Source organism: Rhipicephalus microplus, unplaced genomic scaffold, assembly GCF_043290135.1.
Source record: "Rhipicephalus microplus isolate Deutch F79 unplaced genomic scaffold, USDA_Rmic scaffold_21, whole genome shotgun sequence".
Classification (NCBI taxonomy): Eukaryota; Metazoa; Arthropoda; class Arachnida; order Ixodida; family Ixodidae; genus Rhipicephalus; species Rhipicephalus microplus.
The window spans coordinates 9,757,547-9,764,092 of NW_027464594.1; the positions used below are offsets into that span (position 1 = coordinate 9,757,547).

General features: G+C 44.3%; 1 long non-coding RNA gene across 1 annotated transcript; it reads right to left on the bottom strand.

Annotated features, from left to right (window-relative positions):
• Nucleotides 1-2,825: 2,825 nt before the first annotated feature.
• LOC142785375 (uncharacterized) lies at nucleotides 2,826-6,003 on the bottom strand. Its single transcript, XR_012888947.1, has 2 exons — nucleotides 5,780-6,003; nucleotides 2,826-4,791 (listed from the first exon to the last, which is right to left on the bottom strand). It is a non-coding gene; the product is annotated as an uncharacterized LOC142785375 (long non-coding RNA).
• Nucleotides 6,004-6,546: the final 543 nt, after the last annotated feature.

Below are 6,546 nucleotides of genomic sequence, written 5' to 3' on the forward strand. Positions count from 1 at the left end.
AGTCGCAGTGTGTTTGGTTTTTCAATTCTGTGCGCTTGCTTTCCACCAGAGGCAAGATTTGACAGTATAGTGATTGGTGTTCACAATCGTATCATCTGTTGCGGCAATGTACATTTGCAATTTTTTTTTCTGCTCTAAGTGGTTTTCGCAAATACAGAGGGAAAAAAAAGGCAGATAAGGAGAGTTAGGTAGGTTAACCGGCTTAGCAAGCCGGCTGGCTACCCTACTTGTGATAACGGGATAGAGAGAATAGAAGAGGAGACACAGGACGAGGAAAGAAAAAGATTTAGCATCACACAGCACACACGCAAACACTGCAGTTACAGTCTATCACTCTGATGTGGTGCGCAAGCAACACTTTTCGAGCATGGTCAGAAAACGCTGCCGATAGGTAGTAGAGGCTCTGACAACACGTGACCCAAATATTACAGCGCAGCACGCGGCCTGGAATTCACAATAAATTATCAGAGTCAGCTAACAATTGTTTTATCTTCTCTCGATAAATAACGTAAGACGCTGAAAAATCACACGTAGCAAGCCCATCGATCACTCATTGGCTGATTTGAAGATGGCGTGCTCGGTCATTACAAAGATCGCCACGGGAGGCTGCGACTTGTCCACGCGTGCGCATGCAACCATAGTGAAAAAGACGCGCATTTGAAGAAAAAAAAAAGTGTTCAGGGTCACGAGCCGCGAGTGACATGGTTTCTTTGCCCCTGACATCCCTCTCTGTTTAGCTGTCAGCGCTTTCGTCGGAACGAAAGAAGAGAGAATGCAATTGCGGCATGCGATAAATCTTTGTAATTCCACTCGCACTGGATAGATTCCTAAAATTTTTGAGGCGTGGAATTCGTAAGGCAATAATCTCTTACAGTGAATTCATTTCATCCTTACTTGAAAAATGGTTTCAGGGCCCCTTTCAACGTCCAAGTCCATTTTTCTCAAAAACCTCAGTATTTCCTTGGTCGCCTTCAGCTGCAACGTCCCCTGCCAACGAATAGATTCAACACACAAGTCGATTGTCAAGGTGCACTTAATCGACACCAGTGAATGTCTCTGAACAAATATACCGGACAGTCACATAGGCCGTTGTCAAACTACAAGTGAAGTTCTTCCATCCATCCACACTGGCTGTAATGTAGCGTCACCTCCCAACAATAGGCATCGCAGAGTGCTTCACCTTTCGGAACTAGTACCTAACCTATTTTTCATAAGCTCCCTCGAATGCTATATCCGCACGAATAAACGTTTTCTCATGCGATGTTCGCAGGTCTTAATTATATCGTGCTGTATGTGTCGGTTGTAGTCTATACATTATACAAATGAACAGATGTACGTGCACCGGTAAAGACTGAACGTCTCGGTGACTAACTTTACCGTCATATAAACTTGTTCGAGCTCGAATACGCTTTCGAGTTTGTTGCTCCGTTCCATTTCTATCGGAAACAATGAGTTCATCAGTGATACGTCAAACCCTCGTGGTGTGACAATCGTGTTGTCGCTAAGAACTGGACGCATTCGTGTCCCGTGCGAGGTTCCTGTAGCCGCTTGTAGAGAGTGATTTGTTCAGCAGATATTTGTAGAATGATAAAGGTGACTCACAAAACTGGAAATATGCAACTTCTTACAACATAAATTCAACAAATGTAACCACTGTTTGAGAACAAGAGGACTCATCCGTGTCTCATGCTTCGACGATGATGACATAAAGGTGTGCATGCTTTACGCGCAAAAAATACATAATCATTTTACTTCTCGCCACAAACTATCTTAATTGCTTGCTCAGCACTCGAGTGGCTGGTGAGTGGTACACGGCAAAGGGTCTATGCATCACCAAAGCCGGACTGCAACTACGGCCTAAACCATACGCGGTCGTAGACAAGACGGAGCTGTGAGAGTTGTATCGGGGACTCGCTCGCTGGATTCCGTGCCAACCGGTTGTGCCCTCGCCATCTCCGACGACCGCGCAGCTCTGGCCGACTGGGTTGGTCCTACGCCACCTCCTGCCGCCGGTCCCCTACGACGACGTCAGCGCAGCTCTGGCCGACTGGATTAGCCCTAAGCCATCTCCTGTTGCCGACAAGAGCTCTCGCAAGTGGTGCCCCATCCTCGGACTCCTGTTACCGTGTTTCCATCTTTCCTATCTCTCCTATCTCTCAAATGTCCTCGCTCGCTGTCCTAATGCATCTCTCTTTTTCTCTACACCTTTAATCCTATCCTTTTTAATCCCTCCTCACCCCCATCCTTTGTGAGCTGCTGTTGAGGTGTCGCACGCTGATGAAGACAATTACGGGGCTAACTTTTCTCTTCTTTTCCCTTTTATAACCACAAAGTGATGTGTGTGGGGGTGAGTTGTATCGTTATTTATACGTCGGCGATGCAAGTGAACACTCTAAGCCAAAACGGAGCAACAGGGGTATAGGGGTTGCTCCTTTCAGGGAGCAATTGCATTGCCACTCCCATTACTCTCCTAAAAGGAGTAACTGCAGAGGGAGGAACCGTTGCTCTCCTTTCAGTTCCTCCTTCGGGGGATGAAAAGTTACTCCCTCCAGTTCCTTCCTGCAGACCAACAGTTACTCCCACCAGTAGCTCCCTGCCGACCAACCATTACTCCCACCAGTTGCTCTTCTAAGAGCAACAGTTACTCTTTACCGTTCCTCCCACGTGTTCGCAGTTACTCTCTGAAAACCAACTGCACATGCTTCCAGTTACTCCTTGGGGAAATGCGTATTTATCTCGAGTATGCTTGTCACACGCTTAACACATGGCGAGAGCTCCTTGGAAGAGCACTGCTTGGGTGCTTCTAACACAAAAAGTGGACAATATTGAAAGGAAAATAAATGCTTTATTGTTCTTTTTATGAGGCGACGTGTGACCACACGTAAAAGTAGACTTCGCCACACCACAGCCAGCACTAAACAAACACCATAATACATCAAAGGTTTTCTGCGTCATCCGTGGAAAAACAATCTTGAATTTCTAGCATAGGGCAGTCTGTGTCATCATTGGTGAGAGAAGGGCAACTTCTCCAATTCTGAAGAACTCAAGTTTCGCAGCTGGTGTTTCCATCACGCTAGCGCAGCAGAACGTCACCGCAGGCATATTTGAAGCATCTCATTGCTGCAAGAAAAAAAAATAGAAGTGTGAGGTTAAACATGCCAGAATTAATTCATAACAATGAGTCACACACACTGCAGCAGCGCTTACATTCTAGGATGTCTACTGCAAAACGAAATGTGAAAAAAAGGAAGGTTCGGCCAAACGTTACTTGGCAAGCCATATAAATGCTGATGTGGTAGACGCTCTTCACATGATGTCTCAGACAGCAATATTCTGGAAGAAAATGTGCAGCACCTAAACAAGGCATATTTGTAGCAGTTAAAGATACCCTTAGGTTCAGTTAACTTGTTTCCTGTACACAGCTGAGTGACATTTCTATGAGCCCATTCACCAATGGGCATTCTAAATGAGGTCATGTGTGTGGCAAATAACACGTACTGTCCGCTCATGTTAAAATACTTATTTAGCTCGTGCACATAGTTGCTCTCGATTCTACTGTTCTATCATACGCTGCTGCCTCTTGAATTGTGCAATACCTGTAGGCACAAGCCAAGCATGCAAAGCCTGCTTGAAAGCAACCATTTGCAGAGGCTACATGATAATCTTCAGTATATTTCTTTGTACCTGACGCAAACGGCTGGACAAAACTATAGACAAATAAATGTAGACCGTGCTACCTTCAAAAAATGCTTTAACTTTAGAAAACTAGGGTGCATTTGTTCACTCGGTTGACGAGTCACAGCCACTAGATATGTAAACGAAGCAATATATCTTAAGGCATGCACAGATATTCTGATTCTTTGTTTGACAGTGTCACAGATAGCTTGCCAATACATATATATTTGAGAGCAACAAGATGTGAAGCTTTTATTAGCTCAACGTCTTGTTGGTTCACAGCCAAACAGGTTACTGCTTGTTAGACAAATTGGAATAAGCACACCATGGTTTCCAAAAAAAAAGCATTATTAGAAGTTAGCTCCCGGTGTGAATGTCTGCCTATTTATTTTGTACTGCCTTCTACATGTGCCACAAAGACATTTGTTGAGGATGTGCTACCAGTCAAGCCAAGATCGCATACTTGGTCAATGTGATGGAAATACAAACATTAGAAACACTGCCACCTCTAGTAAGAGCATAACACTTCAGTATCTTGGGCTAGCAAAGAGGTGCACAAGAAAGTTAAGCCCACTCTTGCGGAACTTTGAACGCGAATATTTCAGAGTGGGGGAGGTCAACATGCTGTGGCACTTTTAAACCCACGAAACATCTGCAGAAAACAGGGTAAAGGCAAGTCAAGAAACGCTGTTATGAAGGCCTGCGCATGGACAGCTTTGTGAATCTAGGCCCAAGTGTTATGCTTTGTGCAAACCAAAATTCATGTAAATAGGGAAAGCATACTTTTAGGAGTACCAGCGTAAACAAATCTTGGCAGTTGGCTTTTTAGTACAAACAGCAATCCCTGCAATGAAAACATAAACATTTTATCTTAACGGTAACAGTGTGAGCACACACACGGGCCAGCGGAGCCATGTCGAATTGTCAGTGCCAGTGTAACCATGTGGCATAATGAACTATTCTCTGGCCAACACATGCACAGTTTGCCCCTAAAAAGCAATGCTTTCATATACGTAGTACAAAAAGTCTGCACTTACCAAAATTCACTTGCTTTCTGTACTTTAGCATCGTTGGGAGCATCTTTATCTGCAGTATAACCAAATTTGTGTCATATCCCTGAAAAAAAAGTAAAAGACATGCATCAAATATTGTTTCATTTGGTAGCAGTGAAGTCAGGTTAAGAACAGCCAAGTGGGAATCAGCCTAATTATGTGCATGCGGCAAATCTCAAACGGCGTTACTGAGGTTGTCGAAATTTTCGTCGATTGGTATTAACGTCGATATGTGACTTCAACGGCATACCAAGTTTTCACAGCGCATAAAGATTTCATGATGCAGAATAATGACAGCGCTAACGAGAACATACAGCATTTATGATTGTCTTTTACAATATTCAGTTTTGCTAAGGTTTTGCATCACTAAAAAAATCTGAAAGATTTGGGTCATTCCTCCTCCAATTGTTCTGTCAATATGTAAACAGAACATGTAAACTGCTCGCTTGATGGTGCGCTTATAAAATAGTACGTTCAGCGCAGAGGTGAAGCAAGTGACGCAGTGATGTGGGCAGATTTTTTTTTTTTTTTTTAGACGTGCGGGGAGGGGGGGGGGGGGGGTCCGCTTATCTGAATAGGCCCGGCAAGCGAATATGGTCGTCAATTTGGGCTCCCTACGCCCGGCCTAAAAAATTCTGTGCGCAACCGCCTGGCTATGCCAGTGAAGTGATGCGACAATGATTTGTTTACTTACTGATTTACATACACTTTACATCTCTAAAAAATGTGGCCCAAGGCCCCAACACTCAGCCGTTAACATTACATAAAGCCAATGGTAGAAAAGTGCCAGTATGAATGCAGCTACAACCCCGCCCCAATGTTTTTTCAAGCGAGGTAGTGTTGCGGAAATGAACTTTTAACTGCAAAAGTACACTGGCACTGCAGTGGTGACAGGGGAAGCAAGAGGGTATGCAGGCGGTAATAGAGGTAATTTAGTCCGATACGGCTAGCAATGGATACGGTGAATAAGAGCAAATCATTTCTCTTTCAATAGCGCAACCACTCAACAATGTATTGTAAGAGCATTAAATGTTGCTGGAAATGCCACTCACCTGCACGCTGATGCATGCACAGTCCTTTGTCCGACGAGCGAACAGGCTTGCAGATAGCTGAAGACGTGTTTACGATGTGTTTGTTCCACCCAGCAGCAAAATCCACAACTACTTCGCGCTCCATAAAGATAAATATACACTAACCTTCATCACGAATAAGTAGAAACGCAAATCTGCGACACACACACACGATCAAAACATAGCTCACAGCTCGCACGTCCATGTGCTCGGCAACCACAGACCAAATGAAAATGAGTAAGTAGTGCGAACGCAAACCTAGTTGCGCCGAAAAAAAAAAAAACGTCGAGCAGTGGCAGCACAGGCGTCAGCGCAATAATTTAAGTGTGTTCTCCTAATACAATTATAAAAAAAAACTGAGGTACACTAAAACTCATAAATAAATATAAAAAGTTGAGTGTAATTTTTATTTAGTGCTAGTCAACATAAACACTGAATAAAAATTACTTTAAAACTTACATCGTTTGCTACACTAGCGCCACACTTGTCGTGCGGGCGCAGATTTGTCATTCTGCCCTCAAACTACACGGTGAAGCGTGCTACTAAGTGAATGGCTGATGAGAAGCGCGTCTGGGTCCGCTTTTTTTTTTTTTTTCTTCTCCGATATATTTGGGCGGGGGGGGGGGGGGGGGGGCTCCTTATGCACGTGTTTCGGTGCTTCATGGACTTTGACGCCCTTACTTCGCGGACGAACGGCGTGTCTAGGCTTTTTTTATCGTTGTTTTGCACGTGTTTCGGCGTTCGGTCCG